The sequence below is a fragment of the Dermochelys coriacea genome, chromosome 5, assembly GCF_009764565.3.
Source record: "Dermochelys coriacea isolate rDerCor1 chromosome 5, rDerCor1.pri.v4, whole genome shotgun sequence".
Classification (NCBI taxonomy): domain Eukaryota; kingdom Metazoa; phylum Chordata; order Testudines; family Dermochelyidae; genus Dermochelys; species Dermochelys coriacea.
This window is the reverse complement of record NC_050072.1, coordinates 72232326-72258218: the sequence shown is the minus strand read 5'-3', so window position 1 is coordinate 72258218 and position 25893 is coordinate 72232326. Positions and strand designations below refer to the sequence as shown.

The following is a 25893-nucleotide window of genomic DNA, read 5'->3' as shown; positions in this document are numbered from 1 at the left end:
ATTTAACATGGGCTAAGATTCTGTTTCTGTAAAAATTATGTAGTGTAATAAAGGACAGCAGGTTAGAATTTGGGAAACCACTAAATGTTACACAATCCACAGAGTTCAAATCAGTTTCTAAAATTTAAACCATGAAATTCTAAATACTGGAGGACAGATTCTTAACTGCTCATTTACACTAAGAGGATCTGGCTCAGATTCTAATTTCCAACTTTGTTGACAAGTGAATGCAAACACTAGCTTAGCGGTAGAATTGCAAGTGTAATAGCATATGAATAAGTGGTGCAGTTATGCTGATAATCCAGGCTACTCCTGTTTTTGCATTTTTAATTAGGGTCACTGAAATATTTAAAACTTTGTGCTTGTGTTTAAAATGTTTCTAGTGTGGAAAATATCTATGTAAACTTGGAATGATAGTCCAACAGATCTGCTCCTTCTGTACACTCCCATTGTTTTTAATGGGAGCTGCATCAAGCCCATTACGTGATTTTTACATTAAAATCTGGTCACATGGCTTCCTGCATCTATATGGAGTTCCAGTTAAATCAGTGGTTCTCTGCATGGATGCAGGGATCTGTGCTAGTGCATCCTGTTGCAGGATCAAGGCCTGAAATTTTGACTACTAGTCTTGGAGACATGAGAGATTGCAGTAGGAGGGAGCTGGACTTTCCTTGTGCATCACCACCAGATAAGTGTAATTGATTGATTGGAATTTAGGAACCTATGTAAACCAGTGACTGCAAGGGGACTACCCAGGTGTAAAGACACCATTTGGCCTATAAAAATCTATATTACTGGTGATGAAGGGTTATGGAAAGAACCCAGCTTCACTCTCAGGATATGTCTATGCTGCAGATTAAAAACCTGTGGCTGGTGCCAGCTGACTCGGGATCCTGGGGCTTGAGCTGTGGGGCTGTTTTACTGCAGTGTACGCTTGCAGGTTCAGGCTACAGCCCAAGCTCTGGGACCCTACCACCTCACAGGGTCCTAGAGCCCAGGCTCCAGCACAAACCCAGAAGTCTACATTGCAACTAAACATCTGCTTAGCCTGAGCCCCACTAGCCCAAGTCAGCTAGTATGGGCCAGCCCTGGGTGTCTAACTGCAGCGTAGACATACCCTCAGAGGTCAGTTTGAATTTGCAGGGCTGGAGGTAGAGAAAATAACTGGCATTTTGTTATGGAAGCTATTCAGACATAACTGGAACCAACCTGTGAGACTTTGTACAGATTCATTTTTCAGAGTAGAACCACACTTTATACATTTGAATTTATATCATATCATGTTCACATTTTAAAGCACCATTTTGAAAAGGAAAAATATCAACTTGTGCTGATAAACTTTCAATGTTTATTTATAACTTTACCTTTAATGCAAAGTTCAGTTTGTATTGTATGTGAAATTGAGATTTCCATAAAACCATGCTTGACTTTTCTAACTTTTGGGGTTTTTTTTTTTTCCATCTAGTAACTTTTTTCTCTAGCTGGAAGTGATAAATAAGCTTTCCTTTTTGGCCAGCTGGGGAGGATACATGTTTAATCAGCATGTAAAAAAAAATCTAATGTAAGCTTTGATTGTTCATAGGCTGGGCTGTTTCCTTAATTACTGGATGAACTATTAAAACAGGAAGACTTCATTGTTAAACTCCTGAAACAAGTAGTTTTATATAGATGAAAATGAAACATTTGATAAAAAATGTTACCAACATTTCCTGCAGTAGGTGTGTAATGTTCTAGGGGCAAAAACTGGGACAAAAGAAATCCTCTTTTCATTTATTAAGCTATACACACACAACAAAGTGGGGAATCCGTATAGTACATAGGTTTGAGTGGTAGCAGTGTTAATCTATATCAGCAAAAACAATGAGGAGTCCTTGTGGCACTTTAGAGACTAAGGAATTTGAGCATAAGTTTACATGCTCAAATAAATTAGTCTAAGGTGCCACAAATACTCCTTGTTCTTTCTGTATAGTACATAATTCACCTAGCCAGGCCTTGAAAATTTAAAAAATTTTTTAAAAAGCAATTTCTTTACTAGTCCTGGTTCTGCAGAGAGCTTTCAAAATAAGTGATATAATCTGATACAATCTGTCTACTCAAGTTTGCAGATGGATATTTCCAGTCCTCCTGCCGATTCTCTTTTGAGATACTGTAAATTTCATTGCCATATATGAATAGGATACTGACCTATTGGAACATTTAATACGTTCAAGCCACAGAATCTATGTGAAATCTGTTTTTACTTGTGAACAGAAGTAATGCATTTAAGAAATTGTTTTTCAGTGCACAATACAGTGTTTGGTAAAAACAGATGGCTATAGTCTACATCTGTAGCACATTGGTGGTTGACGCTAAACTCTGGCCTTGGTACCATGTTTATGCTAAGAACTTTAATAGAATAATTTTTATCTTTGCAAATTTGATTAATGTAATGCTTACTGAAAAATGAGGGACTGAATGCAGTTTGTTGGACTGCCTTTCATTCTTCAGACACATACAGTAAGTGTAAACAAGTTCCGTGTTGGCTTGTTTGACAGAAAATCTGCAGTATCGCTATGCTACAAAGATATCTATAGCCAGAGCAACTTAGTCTGTTCAGTTCTCTTAACAATAATCAGTTGCACCTAAAGATTCATTTTTGTATTTTGTTTCACTTTAATATAAGCATTGCATAAAATCAATCCTATATATTGTACATAATACCAAGGTATCAGATCACATTGCTTTTTAAAAGAATGGCTTTGATATATGAATCACTGCGCTGTCTGCATTGTTTCAAAATGGAGCTGGTAACAGCTGAATAATTTCTTGAATGATAGGGAGTTTGAGTTGAGACTTCTGTTAATAATTAGTGAAAGGAATTTTAGATGAGTGTTGGCCTATATCTTTCTAAACGTTCCCTTTAAAAAAATTCTTTAACATTTGTGGAAACCTTGCTAAAGATAAACAGAAGTCAGTGCTACCTATGATAGTGTTTAGTCTAACATTATGTGTATTTGCTTTGTAAGGTTAAAACAGGCTTGTTGGTTAATACTAGAATATCTCACTATGGTTAAGTATTAAGATTCAAATTATTTTCTGGACTTATGCTTTAGTATTGTATTTTTAGCATAGTATTTTAAATGTGCATTCTGAATTTATCCTATTCACATAAAAATACTGTTTTTTCCTGGATATGTATTCTCTCAAAATGTAACTTTCAGAAGTTAGTACCAACCTGGGGAAGTGAGGAAACAGAGTGAGACGGGTACCCAGAAGTCACTTACTACAGGATAGGCCCAACAAGGAAAACTGAACACCACTGGCCATCACGTACAACTGCCCAGCTAAACCCTCTCCAGCATATCTACGATCTACAACCTATCCTGGAAAACAATCCCCCCACCCCGACCTTGGGAGGCAGGCCAGTCCTTGCTTACAGACAGCCCCCCAACCTGAAGCAAATACTCATCAGAAACTACACAACATGCCACAGAAACACTAACCAGGAACCAATCCCAGTAACAAACCCTGTTGCCTACTCTGTCCCCATATCTACTCTAGCAACATCAGAGGACCCAGCCACATGAGACACCATCAGGGGCTCATTCACCTGCACATCTACTAATGTGATATGCCAACATGTGCCAGCAGTGCCCCTCTACTATGTACATTGGCCAGACTGGACAGTCTATACATAAGACTAAATGGATACAAATCAGACATCAGGAATGGTAACGTACGAAAGTCAGTAGGAAAACACTTCAATCTCCCTGGACATTCTATAACATTTAAAAGTAGCCATCCTTCAACAAAAAAACACTTCAAAACCAGACTTGAAAGAAACTGCAGAACTATAATTCATTTGCAAATTTAACACCATTGATTTGGTCTTGAATAGGGACTGGGAGTGGCTGGCTCACTACAAAAGCCATTTTCCCCTCTTGGTATTGACCCCTCAATTATTGGGAGTGGACTACATCCACCCTAATTGAATTGGCCCTGTCACTGATTCTTCACTTGTAAAGTAACTCCCTTCTTTTCATGTGTCAATATATTTATGCTTGCATCTGTATCTTTCACTCCATGCATCTGAAGTGGGTTTTTTACCGATAAAAGCTTTTGCCCAAATAAATCTGTTAGTCTTTAAGGTGCCACCGGTCTCCTCATTGTTTCAGGTGAGAGAGTGTAAGTGTGTGACTTACACTTATAGTGTACATCAACATTATTGGTAAAAGTACCTAAGTCACTTTGTTGCCTTAGTCATTTAGGTGCTTTTGAAAATTTTACCCTATGATTATATAGTTTACATCTTAACACTCATAAGTATGATTTACCAGTTCTTATAATCTGATTACAGATTTATTAAGCTTGGATCCATAAAGGGACTTAGGCATTGAATAGCTTAGTGTCACAACACCTAAGCTTTAGGTACCTTGAAAAAAAAAAGTCACTGAAATCCATAAAGTCTGAGTTAGGTACCTTGGCTCCCTATACATTTAGTCTCAGATGGGTGCTTTACCCACTGGACTATAGAGTCTTCTCACTATCGCCAAATAAATTTAATTACTTAATACAAAGTGGAGGTAGCAGATAGGGGAACTGCCTTTCTCTAGCATGCAAAGACTGTTCTGGTGGACTGTGCGGAGGAAATCAATTTGTGATTCAACGGCCATGAAGGTGGTTCAGCAGCATGTTGTGGGGCATGGAGAACATAAGGCACTGAAGATAGCCTTGTCGCCCACTGCAGCTAAAGTTCCCAGCTGTAATGATTCTTCATGCTGCTGGAATCTGACTTCCATAGCTCTGAGAGTGGGACTGTCCATGTGCAACGGCTTTCTTAAATTTCCTGCACAGGTTCTCACAACTCTCATCCCATTAACATTTTATCAGATATCATTAACATTATCATTAATCCAAGTCCTGCGGCAATGGGGGCGTGGCGAAGCGAGAGGCAGAGATGACCACTGGCAGCTACAATCCTGCATGTAGGTGGCCTGGGACTAGTGGCTGTTCAGTTCTACTCCCTGGGAAGTGGAGAAGTTTGGCAGCATCCGAGGTGATTGAGCAGCTGTTTTTAGGCTAGCACTTCTCACCCCTTTTAAGGGAAGGGGCTAGAAAAGGTGCCCTATACATTGCCTGCCCCATAACATCTGGCCAGACTACTGCAGATGGCAGATCATCCTACAGTGGTCAAAAAACAAAGACTCATTCTAGGAGCATGGAATGTCCGCACCCTTATGGATGGAGGTGTTATACCAAACGCCTGTGAGAAGAACAGCACTTGTTTCCAGAGAACTTGCCTGCTACAATATTAATATTGCAGCACTGAGTGAGATTAGACTGGCTGGAGATGGTTCCATCAGTGATCTAGGAGATGATTACACTCTTTTGGAAAGGAAAAAAAGCAGAGGATGAAGACAGGATCCATAGAGTTGGATTTGCAATAAGAATGCCTCTCCTGAAACAACTCCCTGACCTCCCTGTTGGCATGAATGAATGGCTCATGAAACTTCAATTTCCCCTGAATTCTTTATGGCATGTCACTATCAGTGCCTATGTACCTACACTGACCAGCACCAAGGAAAGCAAGGAACAGTTCTACTCTGACCTTGACTATCATCAGATCAACCTGTGGGTATGACAAGCTCATCCTACTGGGAGACTAACACTAGAGTTGGTAGACACAGTAGTGACTGAAAAGGTGTGATAAGACAACATGGAGTGGGAAAGATGAACAGCAACAGACGACTCCTCTTGGGTAAATGTGCAGAACACAGTCTGCTCATGACTTACACCATCTTTAGGCAAAACGATAAATATAAAACGGCATGTATGCAGATTTCAGAGTAGCAGCCGTGTTAGTCTGTATTCGCAAAAAGAAAAGGAGTACTTGTGGCACCTTAGACTAACAAATTTATTAGAGCATAAGCTTTCGTGAGCTACAGCTCACTTCATTGGATGCATTTGGTGGAAAAAAGGAGAGATTATATACATACAGAGAACATGAAACAATGGGTTTATCATACACACTAAGAGGGATCACTTAAGATAAGCCATCACCAGCAGCGGGGGGGGGGGGGGAAAGGAGGAAAACCTTCCATGGTGACAAGCAGGTAGGCTAATTCCAGCAGTTAACAAGAACATCTGAGGAACAGTGGGGGGTGGGGTGGGGGGAAGAAATAACATGGGGAAATAGTTTTACTTTGTGTAATGACTCATCCATTCCCAGTCTCTATTCAAGCCTAAGTTAATTGTATCCAGTTTACAAATTAATTCTAACTCAGCAGTCTCTCGTTGGAGTCTGTTTTTGAAGCTTTTTTTGTTGAAGTATAGCCACTCTTAGGTCTGTGATCGAGTGACCAGAGAGATTGAAGTGTTCTCCAACTGGTTTTTGAATGGACACAAATCAGACGTCAAGAATTATAACATTCATTCTTTATGTAGACTGTGCAGTTTGGCCAATGTACATGGCAGAGGGGCATTGCTGGCACATGATGGCATATCACATTGGTAGATGCGCAGGTGAACGAGCCTCTGATAGTGTGGCTGATGTGATTAGGCCCTATGATGGTATCCCCTGAATAGATATGCGGACAGAGTTGGCAACGGGCTTTGTTGCAAGGATAGGTTCCTGGGTTAGTGGTTCTGTTGTGTGGTGTGTGGTTGCTGGTGAGTATTTGCTTCAGATTGGGGGGCTGTCTGTAAGCAAGGACTGGCCTGTCTCCCAAGATCTGTGAGAGTGATGGGTCGTCCTTCAGGATAGGTTGTAGATCCTTGATGATGCGTTGGAGAGGTTTTAGTTGGGGGCTGAAGGGGATGGCTAGTGGCGTTCTGTTATTCTCTTTGTTGGGCCTGTCCTGGAGTAGGTGACTTCTGGGTACTCTTCTGGCTCTGTCAATCTGTTTCTTCACTTCAGCAGGTGGGTACTGTAGTTGTAGGAATGCATCAGAGATTTTGTAGGTGTTTGTCTCTGTCTGAGGGGTTGGAGCAAATGCGGTTATATTGTAGCGCTGTAGACAATGGATCGAGTGGTATGATCTGGATGAAAGCTAGAGGCATGTAGGTAGGAATAGCGGTCAGTAGGTTTCCGATATAGGGTGGTGTTTATGTGACCATCGCTTATTAGCACCGTAGTGTCCAGGAAGTGGATCTCTTGTGTGGACTGGTCCAGGCTGAGGTTGATGGTAGGATGGAAATTGTTGAAATCCTGGTGGAATTCCTCAAGAGCTTCTTTTCCATGGGTCCAGATGATGATTGTCATCAATGTAGCGCAAGTAGAGTAGGGGCATTAGGAGACGAGAGCTGAGGAAGCGTTGTTCTAAAGTCAGCCATAAAAATGTTGGCATACTGTGGGGCAATGCTGGTACCCATTGCAGTGCCGCTGATTTGAAGGTATACATTGTCCCCAAATGTGAAATAGTTATGGGTGAGGACAAAGTCAAAGTTCAGCCACCAGGTTAGCCGTGACAGTATTGGGGATAGTGTTCCTGACGTCTTGTAGCCCATCTTTGTGTGGAATGTTGGTGTAGAGGGCTTCTGCATCCATAGTGGCTAGGATGGTGTTTTTAGGAAGATCACCAATGGACTGTAGTTTCCTCAGGAAGTCAGTGGTGTCTCGAAGATAGCTAGGAGTGCTGGTAATGAAGGGCCTGAGGGAGTCTACATAGCCAGACAATCTTGCTGTCAGGGTGCCAATGCCTGAGATGATGGGGTGTCCAGGATTTCCAGGTTTATGGATCTTGGGTAGCAGATAGAATACCCCAGGTCGGGGTTCTAGGGGTGTGTCTGTGCGGATTTGTTCTTGTGCTTTTTCAGGGAGTGAAACTATTTCACATTTGGGGACAATGTATACCTTCAAATCAGCGGCACTGCGATGGGTACCCGCATGGCCCCACAGTATGCCAACATTTTTATGGCTGACTTGGAACAACACTTCCTCAGCTCTCGTCCCCTAATGCCCCTACTCTACTTGCGCTACATTGATGACAATCATCTGGACCCATGGAAAAGAAGCTCTTGAGGAATTCCACCAGGATTTCAACAATTTCCATCCCACCATCAACCTCAGCCTGGACCAGTCCACACAAGAGATCCACTTCCTGGACACTACGGTGCTAATAAGCGATGGTCACATAAACACCACCCTATATATCGGAAACTTACTGACCGCTATTCCTACCTACATGCCTCTAGCTTTCATCCAGATCATACCACTCGATCCATTGTCTACAGCCAAGCTCTGCGATATAACCGCATTTGCTCCAACCCCTCAGACAGACAAAAACCTACAAGATCTCTATGATGCATTCCTACAAACTACAATACCCACCTGCTGAAGTGAAGAAACAGATTGACAGAGCCAGAAGAGTACCCAGAAGTCACCTACTCCAGGACAGGCCCAACAAAGAAAATAACAGAACGCCACTAGCCATCCCCTTCAGCCCCCAACTAAAACCTCTCCAACGCATCAAGGATCTACAACCTATCCTGAAGGACGACCCATCACTCTCACAGATCTTGGGAGACAGGCCAGTCCTTGCTTACAGACAGCCCCCCAATCTGAAGCAAATACTCACCAGCAACCACACACCACACAACAGAACCACTAACCCAGGAACCTATCCTTGCAACAAAGCCCGTTGCCAACTCTGTCCACATATCTATTCAGGGGATATCATAGGGCCTAATCACATCAGCCACATTATCAGAGGCTCGTTCACCTGCGCATCTACCAATGTGATATATGCCATCATGTGCCAGCAATGCCCCTCTGCCATGTACATTGGCCAAACTGGACAGTCTCTACGTAAAAGAATGAATGGACACAAATCAGACGTCAAGAATTATAACATTCAAAAACCAGTTGGAGAACACTTCAATCTCTCTGGTCACTCGATCACAGACCTAAGAGTGGCTATACTTCAACAAAAAAGCTTCAAAAACAGACTCCAACAAGAGACTGCTGAATTGGAATTAATTTGCAAACTGGATACAATTAACTTAGGCTTGAATAGAGACTGGGAATGGATGAGTCATTACACAAAGTAAAACTATTTCCCCATGTTATTTCTCCCCCCCACCCCACCCTGCACTGTTCCTCAGATATTCTTGTTAACTGCTGGAATTAGCCTACCTTGCTTGTCACCATGAAAGGTTTTCCTCCTTTTCCCCCCCCCCGCTGCTGGTGATGGCTCATCTTAAGTGATCACTCTCCTTACAGTGTGTATGATAATCCCATTGTTTAATGTTTTCTGTGTGTGTAACTCACCTCTTTTTTCCACCAAATGCATCTGATGAAGTGAGCTGTAGCTCACGAAAGCTTATGCTCTAATAAATGTTAGTCTAAGGTGCCACAAGTACTCTTCTTTTTGCAACATGTATGCAGCCACTGTCCAAACAATGGCACCTGATAGTCTGTCACCCTCCAATGAGACATCTGCGATGTCAGAATTACCAGAGCCATGCGGGGTGCAGAATGCTGGACAAACAGATTAAGAGCAGTGTTTAACCTGCATATGGTCCCTTCACAGCACAAGAGCCCCAAATGTAATAGAACAGCCTTCAACATAGCAAAGCTCAAGCACATCAACTGTCAGGGGCAGTTTCAGCAGTCACTTGATGACAAGCTTTTTTCATGACCGCCAATAACTGGCAACCCAACAGAAAAATGGAACCAGTTCAAACTTGTGATTGACATAGCTAAATCAGTGATGGGGCAAAGAAAAGGGTACACCAGGATTGATTCGATGAGAGCAATAAGGACATTTCCAAACTAAGTGACAAGCAGAAAGCATTTGTTGAATGACAGAATGAATTCACTTCCATCTCAAAGAAAGATAGGTTTAAAGTACCTACAGAGCAAGGCCCAAATCTGAACTGAGGAGAATGCAGGATGAGTGGTGGGAGAGGAAAGCTGCAGAACTTCAGCATTATGCAGATACAAACAATGCAAAGATGCTCTTTGATTCTCTCAGAGAGACCATCTAAATCTGGCACAGCCCCCTTGAAGTCAGTAGATGGCACAACCCTCAAAGACAATGGAATTGTATAGAGTTGGGCTGAACACTTCAGTATATCATGAATGTTGATCAGTGTGTCCTTGATCAACCCAAGAAGCCCAGCAAAGAGGCTCTCTACCTCCCTCCATCAGTAGAGGAAGTTATGAAAGCCATCAAACTAAACTCTGGCAAAGCCTCCAGAAAGGCTAGTATTCCAGCAAAATTGTATAAAGTAGCTGGCCCCAAGACCATTCAGGTGTTTCATAACATCTTGTGTAGCATTTGGGAGGAAGAAGAAATGACCCAAGATTTCAAAGATGGTATTTTTGTATCACTGTTCAAAAACAAAGGCAGCAAAGCTGACTGCAGAAACTAGAGGCATTGGTCTCCTCTGTACAGCAGGGAAAATACTAGCTCACAGTCTATTGAGCAGACTCATTGCAAATACATCTCAGGAGACTCTGCCAGAAGCACAGTGTGGTTTCTGACCGGGTTGTAGTACTATGGACATGATCTTTGTTGTAAGGCAGGTCCAGGAAAAATGTTTAGAGCAGAACATGGACCTGTATGCAGTTGTCATTGATTTGACCAAAGCTTTTGATATGGTCAGCAGAGAGCTGTTCTGCATAAACTGGGCTGCCCAAGAAGGTTCATACAAATCATCCTTCTGTTCCATGACCATACAATAGTGCAAGTACTCACCATGTGCTTTTCTGATGCGTTGGAAATCTTGAGTGAAGCCAGGCTGCATACTTGCTCCAATGCTGTTCAACTTGTTCTTTGCCTGTGTCCTCAGCCATGCCAAAGGGACTTGGATCAGGGAATATACACATCTGCTACCGACTCAATGATCTCTTTGATCTTAGAAGATTCAGTGCTCAGACCAAGATGCTGGAGAGGCTTCTCATTGAGGAACTTTTTGCAGATGACTGCGCCTTGATGGTGCATAGACATGGCGAACTTCAGGTCATCGCTGATTTTTTTTTTTTTTTTTTCTGAAGCATCCCAGCTCTTTGGCTTTACCATCAGTTTTGGGAAGACAGAGGTCTTGTTCCAAACAGCACCACATTCCAGTGCCAGTCATCTTCATCCAAGGCTCACAACTGACAAATGTGGATAGGTTCAAGTATTTGGGCAGCAGCATCTTTAGTGATGATTCACTTGATAAGGAAATTTCCTCCAGAATTAATAAAACTAGCCAGGGCCTTGGCTGACTCTGAACAAAAGTCCTTAACCAACACAACATTCATCTCTCCACCAAATTGAAGATCTATAGTGCGGTGGTTTTAACATCTCTCCTGTATGGATCTGAGATGTGGATTCTATATAGATGTCACATTAAACAGCTTGAGCAATTTCATATGCACTCCCTCCATTCAATAATGAGTATTCACTGGCAGGACAGAGTGACCAATATTAAGGTCTTTGGAAGAGCAAACAACCAATATTGAGGAGATATTACTGAGAGCACAACTTAAGTGGACCAGACAGGTCATCAGAATGCAAGACCACAGTCTCCCAAAATAGATCTTGTATGGGGAACCGAGTCAGGGCAAAAGAAAGAAGGATCATCCATATAAGCGCTTCAAAAATAATCTGAAGCGCAGTCTCCAGGGGACTGGCATCAATTCCAAAACTTGAGCAAATGACTCAGAACAGGACTCACTGGTGGTCTGACAAGATCAGCATGTAACAGGTTTGAGCATGAACAACAAATTCATCTCCGGGCTGCATGTGAAAGGTGCTGCAGAGCCGTATCAAACATCATAAATGTAGACTTCCCATGCCCTTTGTGCAGCTGACTCTGTGCATCAGGGTTTGGACTTCAGAGTCCTATGCATAGCCATTGATGAGATCTGACAATATTATAGTCAATGGACTTCCACAAAGTGGAATGGCTTCAATGAGAGAGACACCCAGATGAGAATATTCTATAGTTCAGTGGTTAGGTCACTCACCTGAGAGATGGGAGACACTTGTTCAAATTCCTTCTCCCTAGGCACAGGGAGAAATTGAACTGGGGTCTCCCTTATCTCAGGTGAGTACCCTAACCACTGGGCTAAATGTTATAAGCGAGGACACCACCTCTTCCCCCGGGCTGTTTTGTGTGGAGTTAGGTGGGCTTTGAGAATGGCTACGGGATTGGGCGCCGCAGACAAGATAGATGGGGGAATGCCTCTGCCTAGTTTGAGGATTGCTCTGGGATTTAGGCATGAAATAGGCTTCTAGGGAACTTTTTGCAGTGGAAATGTAGGCACCATGCGAGTTTAGGCACCTACAGAGTTAGGTGGTAGCAGAGCAAGTGTTTTGTGGACCACGGTAGCACCTAGACCTGGGATTTGGGCATCTGAGTCCCTTTGTGGATTTGTGCCTTGAAGCCTTAAAATTGAACATGAAATACCATGGCAAAAATTAGGGTTGTGCAACAATAAGAGCAGTTAATAATAATTTGCAGTTCTATACCACTTTGTAAATGGAGCTCTTAAGATGCTGAATACGTATTAAATGAAGCTTCATATTACCCCTGTGAGATAGGCAATAGCCCCATTTTATAGAAAACCAGAAACTCACTAGGACTCAATGATAATTTCTACATTTCCATAGAACAGTTTCAGAGCATGTGTTTATGAAGTGGTGCTTAGGTAGGAAGAAAAGAACTTTCCCTCCAAGTACTTGTAGATGGAAATCTACCCTACTCACTAATTTCCTGATAGATCAACTCCAAAAGCCATTTTGTAAAGGGAGAGCAAAGCTGCCTTTCCCTACTAGGCTGAAATAGAAATCATAAGCTTTCCAATCAAAGGGCACATCTATATACTACAAAATTAAGTCAACCTAACTTATGTTGCCATACAGCCACCGAAGTAATTGCATTGCTTGTGCATGTCTACACTTCGCTTCTTGTGTTGGCAGTGCGCATCCTCACCATGAGTGCTTGTATTGATTGTACTGTGTGTGGGGCATTGTGGGATGGCTTCTGAAAGAGAGTAACAGTTGGTGTAAGCAACACAGTGTCCACACTGACACTGCGTTGACCTAACTACGTCAACATTGACTCTGCCTCTCATGGAGGTGGAGTTAAGTTGGAGTACCAGGGCAGTTACGTTGACGAGAGGGAAATTTTAGTGAGATACTTACATGGTTAGGTTGATATAAGCTGACTTGTGTCGACCTATTTCTGTAGTAGATATATTACACTCTCAACCAGGAGGGGAGAACAAGAAGCTGACATTGTTTTGTGGTAAGACTATAAAATTGTAGCTGATGTGCGCAGCTGCATGATGAAATCTAAAGGGGACAGGTTTAGATTAAAATGTGAACCCTTTTAGTGAAGTTAATTAACCAAACTGCTCACATTTTGATAAAATGTGATTAAATTCTGTTTAGAAACAATAGGCCAAATTCTCCCAGGCATAATTCCATTAGCTTCACTGAAGTTATATGGAAAAGAAAAGAATTTAGCCCAGCCACTGTAGCTAAAATTATAATGCCAGCAAATATGCTAAACAAACATTTTTAGTATAGCGTTTCTGTATTGTTGCATGTTCTCACTAGACCAGGGACTAGTGATCTTGCTTGTAAATCCTTGTATGAAGAATGGAAAACCTCTGATTTTTGTTAAAGTATCAATGGGCAAAATTGAGAAGGCTTTTTTTGTTAGATAATGAATATGGTGATGGACTACTTTTTTTTGCTAAAGCTGCACAAGATCAAAAGCAAGGCAGCACAAGTGCAGAGGCAGCTCAGATCTCTTTGACTATTAGCATACTACTTGCTTCTCACCTGTGTGGTTAGGTGCACAATAGACTGCTGTAGGAACCATGTGGGAATTTTTATGCTTCATTGATGTTTTATTGTAAAACACTAGGACTCTCCAACTAAAGCAGTAGCCATTTTCCTAATGTAGGTTTTAAAGAAATAATGGAAACCTAAACCACAAGGCTATATATAAGGGCTTATATTAGAGGAGATTCTCATTTTAAATGAGAATTTCCCCCCTTTTCACCTATAAATCTGTCTTGATTGAAACTGTTTGCCCCCGAGGGATAATTGCCCCCTGCATAAGTTGAAAACACAACCAATGCTTTGATTTAATTCTACACTGAAGCAAACAATAGAACAATTAATTTCATTCAGTGTGGCAGTACAGGAAAGTAGGGGGTGGTACACTGCACTTGCAACAAGGAGCAAGAGTAAGGAAAAAAAGAGGCTGAACTGATTAAAGAAAACAAAAAGCACTTTATTGATTAAAATGCTCTGGATCATTGAACCTGATGGCTAGTGGTTGGTGCGGCTATGCAGATAGTTCTTTGCACAACAAGGTTGTGTAACTGTTGGGACCACTTGTTCTCAGGAAGATTCCCAGGGGTCCTCTGGCACTGTTTCAGAATTAAAACCTTTTCTTTGCCCTTAACCCACACATTGATGTCCACTCTCACTTTTTTCTCCCTACTATGGGCTAGCTTCTGATGGGACTACTTTGTGTGGGCCAGATTCCTCTTGACCCTTATTTGGGGGTACAGTGGAGTAGGGGCATAAGAACATCCACTTTATGCATGCACAGCCCACATAAGAGCCAGGGAGACTTGCAGCCCCTTTGTGCTCTGAAATGTAGGGGCTGTGCCATCTCTATTCTCCTAGGGATTCACGGTAATCTAAAATGGGCTGGGTAGAGTTGGGATTCCCCCTTACTTCTTGGTCTCCCAGCATTGGCACTTCATACTCATGCTGGTTCTGTGTATGTACAAACTCAGTAGCAGGCATGACACCCCTAAATTCTTCAATTCTTTCTCCTGAACAAATGGCACTAAACTTATTTCTGGTGTTGATAGCGTCTTCAAAGCAGTTATCAATGCCTTTGAAGTCTTTCAGAAGATTCCCAGGAGAGAGTCTTTGCTTTCTACATTGAGAGTGACAGCTGGGAAATGCTAGAATATAAAAACTGCCAGCAAAGACAAAAGTGCACAAATCTGAACCATGAGACCACTAGAATTTTTATTCTGAGAGAAGCAGGGCCATTCTATCAGAGCAACCTATGCCTAGGGCAAGGCAAACTTCAAATCTGGCTTTTTCCATTTGCCACAACCTGGGAGCAGACAAGTGGAAGCTGAACTAGGACATCTGTGATAAATAAGGGAAGGGGGGAGGTAGCTTCCTTTTATGGACCCCCAGCCAACCAGCTAGCTATAAAATCCCTATTAGTAGCTGTTCTCTACTTGCTTACCTGTAAAGAGTTAAAGTCCATAGGTAAAAGGAAGGGAGTGGGCTCCTGACCAAAAGAACCAATGGGAAGGCTAGAACTTTTTAAAATGGGGGGAGGGGGGAACTTCCTTTGTCTGTTCTCCAGAGAGAGGCGACAGGGCAAAGACAGGGCTGGAGCTATGCTGTAAATGCTTGGAGCTAGGTATGAAAATCCTCAGATCATACATAGAAACTACTCATTTGAAATCCCAGATATGCAAGTAGATCAGGAAATGTCTAGAAAGACAATTAGGTTTATCTCATTTCTTTATGGTTTGTGGACTCCTCTATGCTAACCCCAGGTGCTTTTGTTTTGCTTGTAACCTTTAAGCTGGACCTCAAGAAGCTATTGTGACAAAGCTCTGTCCTTGTCTCTATGGGTCCTGTGTTTCCTGGCAGATTTCGCTAGCCTCAGAGGCTCACTGTGCTCCTCCATGTAGCCCTTCTCTCTCTCTAGAGGCAAGGGTCACAGCCTATGGAGCCATTTTCATCATAAGCCAGTGAGGGAGGTGAGGAGAAGCTATCCTCCCTTGCACAGTCTCAGTGATCAGGTGGCAAAGGGGGGAGCCCAGGCTCCAAGCTCCAGCCCAGGGACCCTAATAGTATCAGCTATGGTAGCTGACTTTTTAGAAACAGGACACATACAATTCCCTGGGCTACTTCCCTACAGCAGCCCCCACTTCCTCAAGATCCACTTTACCCTTACCTCAGGGCCTCCTTCCTTATGCCTGATATGGGTATACTGCTTAGTCTCTCCAACAGCACAACTTCCTCCTACAGCTCCTGTCATGTGCACCCACCTGATTAACTAGGAGGCTTTTATCTAGTTTCAGCCAGCCCCTGATTGGCTTCAGGTATCCCAATCACTCTAGCTGTCCTCCCTGCCTTCTGGGAAGATCTTAATTGGCCCTATGTATCTTAATTGACCTGGAACAGCTGCCATTTGCTTATTCTGGAAACAGGGATTTGTTTAGCCTGTGGCTAATATATCTGTCTCCCATTACTTTACTATAGCTATCTGGCCTTGCCCCATCACACTATCTTGATGTTTAATCCTTGTAATTGTTTTTTTTAAAACCTAGCAAAAAGACTAAGTTCCAGATGTATCTTTAAAAAAAAAAAGAAAACAGGATTGGATTTGTATTTAAGAGGTTTGTGCATATGTTTAATTAGCTGGTGGCAACATCTGATTTCCTTCTCAGAAGGGGTGGGGGAATGAAAGGGCTTGAGGGTACCTTCCTGGGTTCCAAAAGGGTTTTTTTTTGCACTTGGGTGGTGGCAGCATCTACCCATCCAAGGTCAGAGAAAAGTTGTAACCTTGTGTACAAGCCTGGAGTGGCCAGTATTAATTTTTAGAATCCTTGCAGGCCCCCACCTTCTGCACTCAAAGTGCCAGAATGGGGAATCAGGCCTTTACAATCTTTGATTATCCCTCCACCAAGTATTTTTCTCGCTCATCTCAACTTATTTCCAGTTTAGCATTCAAGATGTTATCAGCATTTTGTTCTTGATAATGGCATTCTTGGGCATAGAAGATATACAGTACCTTTTTCCTTTGAGCATAAACTCATGTACAGCTTTCTGCAATTTTCTCTGGTTGTCAAAATGGTTTGGGAAGACAGACCAGATAGAGCACCTATAATCTTGACCACATCATATTCCCTGGGCTCGTATAGATAGTACAGAGTTTTAACAGTCTGCTTTATCAGGATCGCCTCAATCACCCTGATTTTCACAGATTTAAGTTTTACAGTGCAGAATCTGAGAGCAATGATCCTTTAATAGTTATTCTCCGGGAGTTGGAGAATGTTGTTGAAATCTTAGAAACCTCCCATAACTAGAGCATACAATGTGCTTTGGGTCAGGATCCATCTGTTTTGTTATGGGTCCCTGATCCAGGATTAGTCTCCCTAGACACTACTGTAATACAAATAATAAATATGGATTTGGGGAACTTCTTAACCTGGGCCTTGACCAGTGGCCATTGCAAAGACTGAAAATGCTCCCATTGATTTCAGTGAGCATTGAATCCATGCTTCTGGTCCATAGAGCTCTGCTTAATTTGCTCCAAATGTCTGACAGATATCCTCTAGCTTCTCATAAATGGCTTCTGTAAGGGAGTAAGTCTTAGTTATTTAGATGTATAATCCTCTGATCTTGGGATTCTTAACTTAAGATTTCTGATATTAGCCTTATACTACACCTTCAGTTCTCATTTCTTCATAGTAGTTATTTGAGACACTTTTGGTGGAGTAAAAAGAAAAGGAGTACTTGTGGCACCTTAGAGAACAAATTTATTAGAGCATAAGCTTTCGTGAGCTACAGCTCACTTCATCGGATGCATTTGGTGGAAAAAACAGAGGAGAGATTTATATACACACACACAGAGAACATGAAACAATGGGTTTATCATACACACTGTAAGGAGAGTGATCACTTAAGATAAGCCATCACCAACAGCAGGGGGGGGAAGGAGGAAAACCTTTCATGGTGACAAGCAGGTAGGCTAATTCCAGCAGTTAACAAGAATATCAGAGGAACAGTGGGGGGTGGGGTGGGAGGGAGAAATACCATGGGGAAATAGTTTTACTTTGTGTAATGACTCATCCATTCCCAGTCTCTATTCAACCCTAAGTTAATTGTATCCAGTTTGCAAATTAATTCCAATTCAGCAGTCTCTTGTTGGAGTCTGTTTTTGAAGCTTTTTTGTTGAAGTATAGCCACTCTCAGGTCTGTGATCGAGTGACCAGAGAGATTGAAGTGTTCTCCAACTGGTTTTTGAATGTTATAATTCTTGACGTCTGATTTGTGTCCATTCATTCTTTTACGTAGAGACTGTCCAGTTTGGCCAATGTACATGGCAGAGGGGCATTGCTGGCACATGATGGCATATATCATATTGGTAGATGCACAGGTGAACGAGCCTCTGATGGTGTGGCTGATGTGATTAGGCCCTATGATGGTATCCCCTGAATAGATATGTGGACAGAGTTGGCAACGGGCTTTGTTGCAAGGATAGGTTCCTGGGTTAGTGGTTCTGTTGTGTGGTGTGTGGTTGCTGGTGAGTATTTGCTTCAGATTGGGGGGCTGTCTGTAAGCAAGGACTGGTCTGTCTCCCAAGATCTGAGAGAGCGATGGCTCGTCCTTCAGGATAGGTTGTAGATCCTTGATGATGCGTTGGAGGGGTTTTAGTTGGGGGCTGAAGGTGATGGCTAGTGGCGTTCTGTTGTTTTCTTTGTTGGGCCTGTCCTGTAGAAGGTGACTTCTGGGTAATCTTCTGGCTCTGTCAATCTGTTTCTTCACTTCAGCAGGTGGGTACTACCCATAACTATTTCACATTTGGTGACAATGTATACCTTCAAATCAGCGGCACTGCGATGGGTACCCGCATGGCCCCACAGTATGCCAACATTTTTATGGCTGACTTAGAACAACGCTTCCTCAGCTCTCGTTCCCTAATGCCCCTACTCTACTTGCGCTACATTGATGACATCTTCATCATCTGGACCCATGGAAAAGAAGCTCTTGAGGAATTCCACCAGGATTTCAACAATTTCCATCCCACCATCAACCTCAGCCTGGACCAGTCCACACAAGAGATCCACTTCCTGGACACTACGGTGCTAATAAGCGATGGTCACATAAACACCACCCTATATCGGAAACCTACTGACCGCTATTCCTACCTACATGCCTCTAGCTTTCATCCAGATCATACCACTCGATCCATTGTCTACAGCCAAGCGCTACGATATAACCGCATTTGCTCCAACCCCTCAGACAGAGACAAACACCTACAAGATCTCTATCATGCATTCCTACAACTACAGTACCCACCTGCTGAAGTGAAGAAACAGATTGACAGAGCCAGAAGATTACCCAGAAGTCACCTTCTACAGGACAGGCCCAACAAAGAAAACAACAGAACGCCACTAGCCATCACCTTCAGCCCCCAACTAAAACCCCTCCAACGCATCATCAAGGATCTACAACCTATCCTGAAGGACGAGCCATCGCTCTCTCAGATCTTGGGAGACAGACCAGTCCTTGCTTACAGACAGCCCCCCAATCTGAAGCAAATACTCACCAGCAACCACACACCACACAACAGAACCACTAACCCAGGAACCTATCCTTGCAACAAAGCCCGTTGCCAACTCTGTCCACATATCTATTCAGGGGATACCATCATAGGGCCTAATCACATCAGCCACACCATCAGAGGCTCGTTCACCTGTGCATCTACCAATATGATATATGCCATCATGTGCCAGCAATGCCCCTCTGCCATGTACATTGGCCAAACTGGACAGTCTCTACGTAAAAGAATGAATGGACACAAATCAGACGTCAAGAATTATAACATTCAAAAACCAGTTGGAGAACACTTCAATCTCTCTGGTCACTCGATCACAGACCTGAGAGTGGCTATACTTCAACAAAAAAGCTTCAAAAACAGACTCCAACGAGAGACTGCTGAATTGGAATTAATTTGCAAACTGGATACAATTAACTTAGGGTTGAATAGAGACTGGGAATGGATGAGTCATTACACAAAGTAAAACTATTTCCCCATGGTATTTCTCCCTCCCACCCCACCCCCCACTGTTCCTCTGATATTCTTGTTAACTGCTGGAATTAGCCTACCTGCTTGTCACCATGAAAGGTTTTCCTCCTTCCCCCCCCTGCTGTTGGTGATGGTTTATCTTAAGTGATCACTCTCCTTACAGTGTGTATGATAAACCCATTGTTTCATGTTCTCTGTGTGTGTGTATATAAATCTCTCCTCTGTTTTTTCCACCAAATGCATCCGATGAAGTGAGCTGTAGCTCACGAAAGCTTATGCTCTAATAAATTTGTTAGTCTCTAAGGTGCCACAAGTACTCCTTTTCTTTTTGCGAATACAGACTAACACGGCTGCTACTCTGAAACTTTTGGTGGAGTAGTGGCACTTCAGCCTGGTTCTGTAGGCCTTCAACTCTAATGTGAGTTTGGCAGTGTTTGACTTGAAGGGCACTAAATCTATAAAGGTAGTCCTGAATGGCACCATCACTGCTACTCTGCTCAGGCTATTTATTGAGACGTCTATAGTGATAGTGGTTAGATCTATATCAATGGTTAATTTGATTAAAACTGCCTTTGAATTTGTGTTTATTGGTAGAGATGCCTACTGACTGAACTCATAAGTTATTGTATACAGAAGATGAGTTTGTCAAAGTGAAAACCACAGATTTGCATGAACAAAATGTATTAATGGGCACATGGTACTTTATATAAAATTCCTATCATTCTTATATGCATATATTTGGTGGTGTAGATCAAAGTAATCATTCCTAATGTCAGACTGTGAACAAATAAGATCTTAGTCACTTGAATGTTGTAGCTACAGAGAGCTGGTTGAAAAAAGGAATGTCCTATTTTTCATCCTGAACCAGGACAGTCAAAATATCAAAACTTTTCATGGAATGTAAAATTCCATAAAATTCAGAATATTGTTTCCATATTTGAGAAAAATTAAGTGTTCAGAGGTTCCTGAAGCAAAACATTTTGTTTTGCTTTGTCAATCTGAAATATTTCAGATTGGGTCAAGTTGACACGAATTTTTTTGTCCACTTGAGCCACTGCTTTTCTTTGTGGGAATTGGAGTTCTGGGTCCCTCTTGCCTTCATTCTTTCACATAGGCTCTGCTCCTGCCTGGACTACATCTCCCATTAGGGGCTGCAGTCCCTCCCGGTGGCTGAACTCTAGGATGCCTCATAAGAGGTAGTATAGCCAGGAAGCAGGGCCTATAGGAAACAGCAGGGGAATGAGGGACCTGGAACTACATATCATGAGGCACCATTGTGGCTTGGTTGGACACAGTTTCATGCTGACCTGGTCTTAAACAAGATATTTGGCTTAAATTTTTCCAAAAATGGAAAATTCCACTGAAATCTCTTGCTGCAGAAAATTGATATATAAATAATGCTGGTTCTTAAATTACAGCAGCTAAAACAGAATGTTTCTGCTCTAAGCCATGCTTCAAATCTGCTGGAATGCTCAGATATTTTGAGCTTTTTTTAAGAAAACATTAGAGATGGCAGTTTGCATTTTAAGGGAACTCTTAAAATATGTTTAAAGGCTTGATACTCGTGTGACTGTCCTTACGCAGTTAATGTCAATGGGAAGTTTCATGAATAAGGGTTTGCAGCATCAGATCCAAAATGTAAAGATTTTAAATTAAGACTGTCTTTTACAAATAAAGGCTCAGATCTTTCAGCAGGCTCCATGCTTGCACCTGTGCGGAGTGCCGTTAACTTTGTAACAATAAAACTTCCAGGCAATTCATTCAGACATAAGGGACAATTCTGGATGCATCCCTTTATAGGAATGCTGTCTATAAGGTTTTGCTCTAGAAATATAGTGCATGTCAACAAGAACTGTATTGGACACAGTTGATTATGAGATTCTGTTGTCTGACCCGAGAGAGGTAGCAGAGGTCCAGGGTAATGTGCTAAAATGGTTTGAGTCCTTCATGGAAGGATGCACTTAAGTGGTGATGGGAAACTGCACTTCCACCTTTCGACCCCCAGCATGTGGAGTTCACAAGGATCATTTCTCTTTCTGGTCTTTTTGAATATCTGCATGCAACCACTAGGTGAACTGGTCAGACAACAGACTCAAGTGCCAGCTATATGCAGATGGCAAACACCTCTACCTATCCTTCAGTGCACATGACCACATGATTACCACCAAGATGGTGCAGTGCTTGGGTGAAGAGCAGCTGCATGAAGCTGAACCTGCGCAAAACAGAGGTGATACTGGTGGGCAGAGGAAAGTATTTGGAAGAATTTACAGCCATGTGCAGTCTCCGTTGGTTGAAGATGCACGCCACTCCGTTGGTTGAAGATGCATAAATGGTCAATTTTGTCTCTATTGTAGGAGTATTCTTGGATTTCATGCTGAGGATGAGCTCTCACATAGCAGCATCCATGAGTAATGCTTTCTATTGTCTTCGGTTGGCTAGAAAACTGTCCCATCCTGATTGAGACCAGGTCATCCTCTGTTATTCATGCTTAGGGCCCTACCAAATTTATGGTCCATTTTGGTCAATTTCACAGTCATAGGATTTTAAGTCATAAATTTCATGATTTCAGATATTTAAATCTGAAATTTCATGGTGTTGTAATTATAGGGGTCCTAACTCAAAAAGGAGTTGTCGGGAGTTCACAAGGCCAGGAGATCAGTTCTGAAAGCAAAGCCACTGCCAGCAGCAGTGAAGTAGTAAGGATGGTATGGTAGGATATTGCCACATGGCACAGAGCTGGGCACCTGGCCAACAGCTGCCACTCTGCAGCTGCCCAGCTCTGAATGCAGCACAGAAGTAAGGGTGGCAATACCGTGACTGCCCCTAAAACAACCTTATGGCCCCCCTGCAATTCCCTTTTGGGTCAGGACCCACAATTTGAGAAACTCTGGTCTCCCCATGAAATTTAGTTCAAGATCTTGGTCCTTATCTTCAGAGGTTGGCCCAGAGTACCTAAAAGGCTGTCTAAAGCTCTGGAATGATGACAGCTATGCTCCTCTGGCACAATGGGTCTTTCAACAAGAACGGTAAACCTCATCTGTGTGGGAGAGAGAAACTTTGAGGGGGTCGGAATGAACTCCTCCAGGAACTAAGATCCATCACAAACCTTGCCACTTTCCACTCCAAGTGCAAGGCACACGTCTTTGATATTGCCTTCTTTAACATAGAGATGGTAACAGGAGTATGTGTGAAATATATAATATAAATAAAAGACACTACCAAAACAAGACACTCTGGTGCATGCGCTTCTCCCACCAGGGAGAGGAGGAGAGATCAAACACATGACAGACATGTAGTCACATTGCTTAATGCACTACTGGAAGGCATTCAGATGTTACAGTGATGAGCGTTTTATAAAAACCCCATATAGAATAAAATAGAACTGATATTTTCAGACTCACGATAGTGCTATTTATTTATGTATTAAAATGGAGGGGAAAAAAAGATTAGGGCTGCCACTTTATCCAGTCCCTACAAACTGCTAGTAGACCACATGTATTTTATTATTAGCCAATCTGATTAAAGTCTAAGAATTTGATCTTTCACTGTTTAAGCCACAGGGAGTTTTGTTATTGACTTTAGTGTGAACAGGATCAAGCCCTAATTGCACAGTATGCTGTATTTAATGTAAAGAAAGATAGTACCACTAATACCATATTTAAATACACTTAAAGTGGAATAAAAACAAAAAACCTGTGATTTTCCTATTTGAAATTTAACAGCCTTGTTAACAGTGCCTATTGTGATTTACCTACCGTAACACATTTGTATTGGGCACTGTCAGCTACTTGGTAATGACTCACTTTCAAACACATTTAGTGGAGTCTTTTCTAGTATTTTGTTGAAGACCTTTTGAGAGCAAAGGCCATATGATTCTAGGATATTCCTTATCAGTAGTGTAATAGCTTGAGATAGAAGCCTCAAAAAATGAAAATGTGAATGGGATGAACAACTTTGTATTTATCAGGTTTATAATTTGTTCTTTTTGCACTATAACCTCTGTTTTCAGTAGTGCTATTTCTATTACTATATATGAAATTATTGTAAAATGGTAAGGCTGTGCACGAAGCAAGTTGTGAGTTCTGTCTCAAGCAAAAGGACAATATATTTCATGGAGACTGCAATTACTAGAAACTAGTTACTTTTAAGAAAATCCTCATCATTTAAACATAGAAATCTTAAATTTCCAGTTTGAGTGAAATCCTGGTCCTATTGAAGTAGATGGAAAGCTACTATTGGCTTTAATGGAGTCAAGATTTCCCTTGAAGTGTCTTAAAATGAGACAATTTGCTGGAAATATTTGTTCAATTTATTCTATTAATCTTTGTGTGAAAATTTTGTATGGATCTTAGTTTTTTCTAATTATATAAAGAGGTGTGTTTTGCCCTTCGGTATTGATTAGCCTTTGTCTAATGCAAAATATTATGATTTGAATATTATGTGCATTTTAAAAAAATTCTTAATGTTTTTCCACTAAAACTGTTGGATGGGAAATGTAATATAAATAAACAGATTTTATGTAGTAACACACACACCGAGCTGCTTTAGGAGAGGGTAGTGTGTCTGGAGCATTTTATTAATTAATCTCTTGGGTCTGGTCCTCAGGATGTTCGAGGGTAGTGCATTTTTCATTAGCATTGGGAATCAAAACAAGCTCAATTGTGGGCACCGAAGAGTTAACCATTTAATAGCCTGTGTGAACAGAGAACCTTACTGAGGAATAGACTTAATTATGAAGTTTTAAAAAGAAGGGCTTTATCCTATGATTTACTGAGCACCTACATCATAATGGTCCCTTTTGACCTTAATATCTATGAATCTCCCATTGAAGTCAGTGAAGGATGAGATACTCAGCCCCTTGCAGGTTTGAGCCCCAAAAGATAAAAAGTTTTTATTCTGAAATAATCTTTTAAGGTATAGAAATACTTAGATAGGTATATGTGACAGGGTTAGGACTCACCACCACTGGCACCTCCCACTGGTTGCTCCAGGAATTAGCTCTGTCCAGTCATGGAGCACCTTTTTCACATGGTGCCTTGCCCCTCATCTGCTCTGCTGTTTTGGGGACCCTCATTGCTCCCTGCTCAAAAGCATCCTCTTCAGGACACTGCCCTCCGGCAGGGCCCACTGCTCCAGTCTCACCCCTTTCCAGGGGTTTGGTGTTATCAGCAGTCCATGATCTGCACCTGCCTTATCGCAGGGCCCAGCCACAGCCTGGATTGGGCCATGCTCCTCTTCAGCCCTGTGTAGTACAAGGGGAAGGGGGGGACCTAGGCCCACCTGGTACTCTGGGTCCCGACCCAAGGACCCTCTAGCGGCAGCCTCTCTGCCCTTCTTCTCTCCCCTTGCCCTGCTATTGTCCCTGGGCCACTTCCCCTTCAGCCCTATGCACCTACTTGGCCTAGCCCGGCAGCCTGGGGTTTTCCTTGGCCGGAGGGCTGGAGCTCCCCAGCTCCTTCTGGCCTTCCCTAGCACTGCTCTGTCCAAGGTGCTACCTTCTAGCAGAGGAGCCAGTCCTCCTCCCTTGACCACCAGGGAAAAACTACCCACTCTCTTACTGGGCAGCCTTTATATATGGCTGAGTCTGGCTCTGATTGGCTGTCTCTAACTTGGCATCGGATTGGCTCCCTAGCAGGCCTTCTCTGATTGGCCACCCACCTGTACTGCCTCCCTGGCCTGTTGAAGCCCCATCTAGGACTGGAGTGGGGCAGCCACCCCACTACAGTATAGTTCTTGATACATTTTTGTAATATATCAAGATCTAACTTAAAAAAAGATAATTGACAGTTTTATTTCCTTTGCCAGGGTTGTTGTTTGCCATTAATTTATAAGAGATCACACCTAAAATACCAGAATAGTCATTATAGAAGATATTATAAGATATGCATTTTTAAAGATATGTATGCACCTCTCTCTCCACTTTTCAAGTTAAAATTACTTGCATATCCGAGGTCTATTTAAGTATATCAGGATTTTCAAAGACAACCTATAATTCACTTATCTAGTGTAAGTTTTCCTATTTCTTTTTTGTAGTACACAGTGGTCAGATTGCTACTGAACATTGACCAGGGAGTTGAGTAACAACCTAAAATTCTCTATACATAGGGT

At 42.2% G+C, this 25893-nt stretch overlaps 1 protein-coding gene across 3 annotated transcripts in view; it reads left to right on the top strand.

The window, feature by feature from the left end:
- The window catches only part of EPB41L4A (erythrocyte membrane protein band 4.1 like 4A), a 222784-nt gene that overhangs the window by 42342 nt on the left and 154549 nt on the right, over positions 1 to 25893 (top strand). The window lies entirely within an intron of this gene.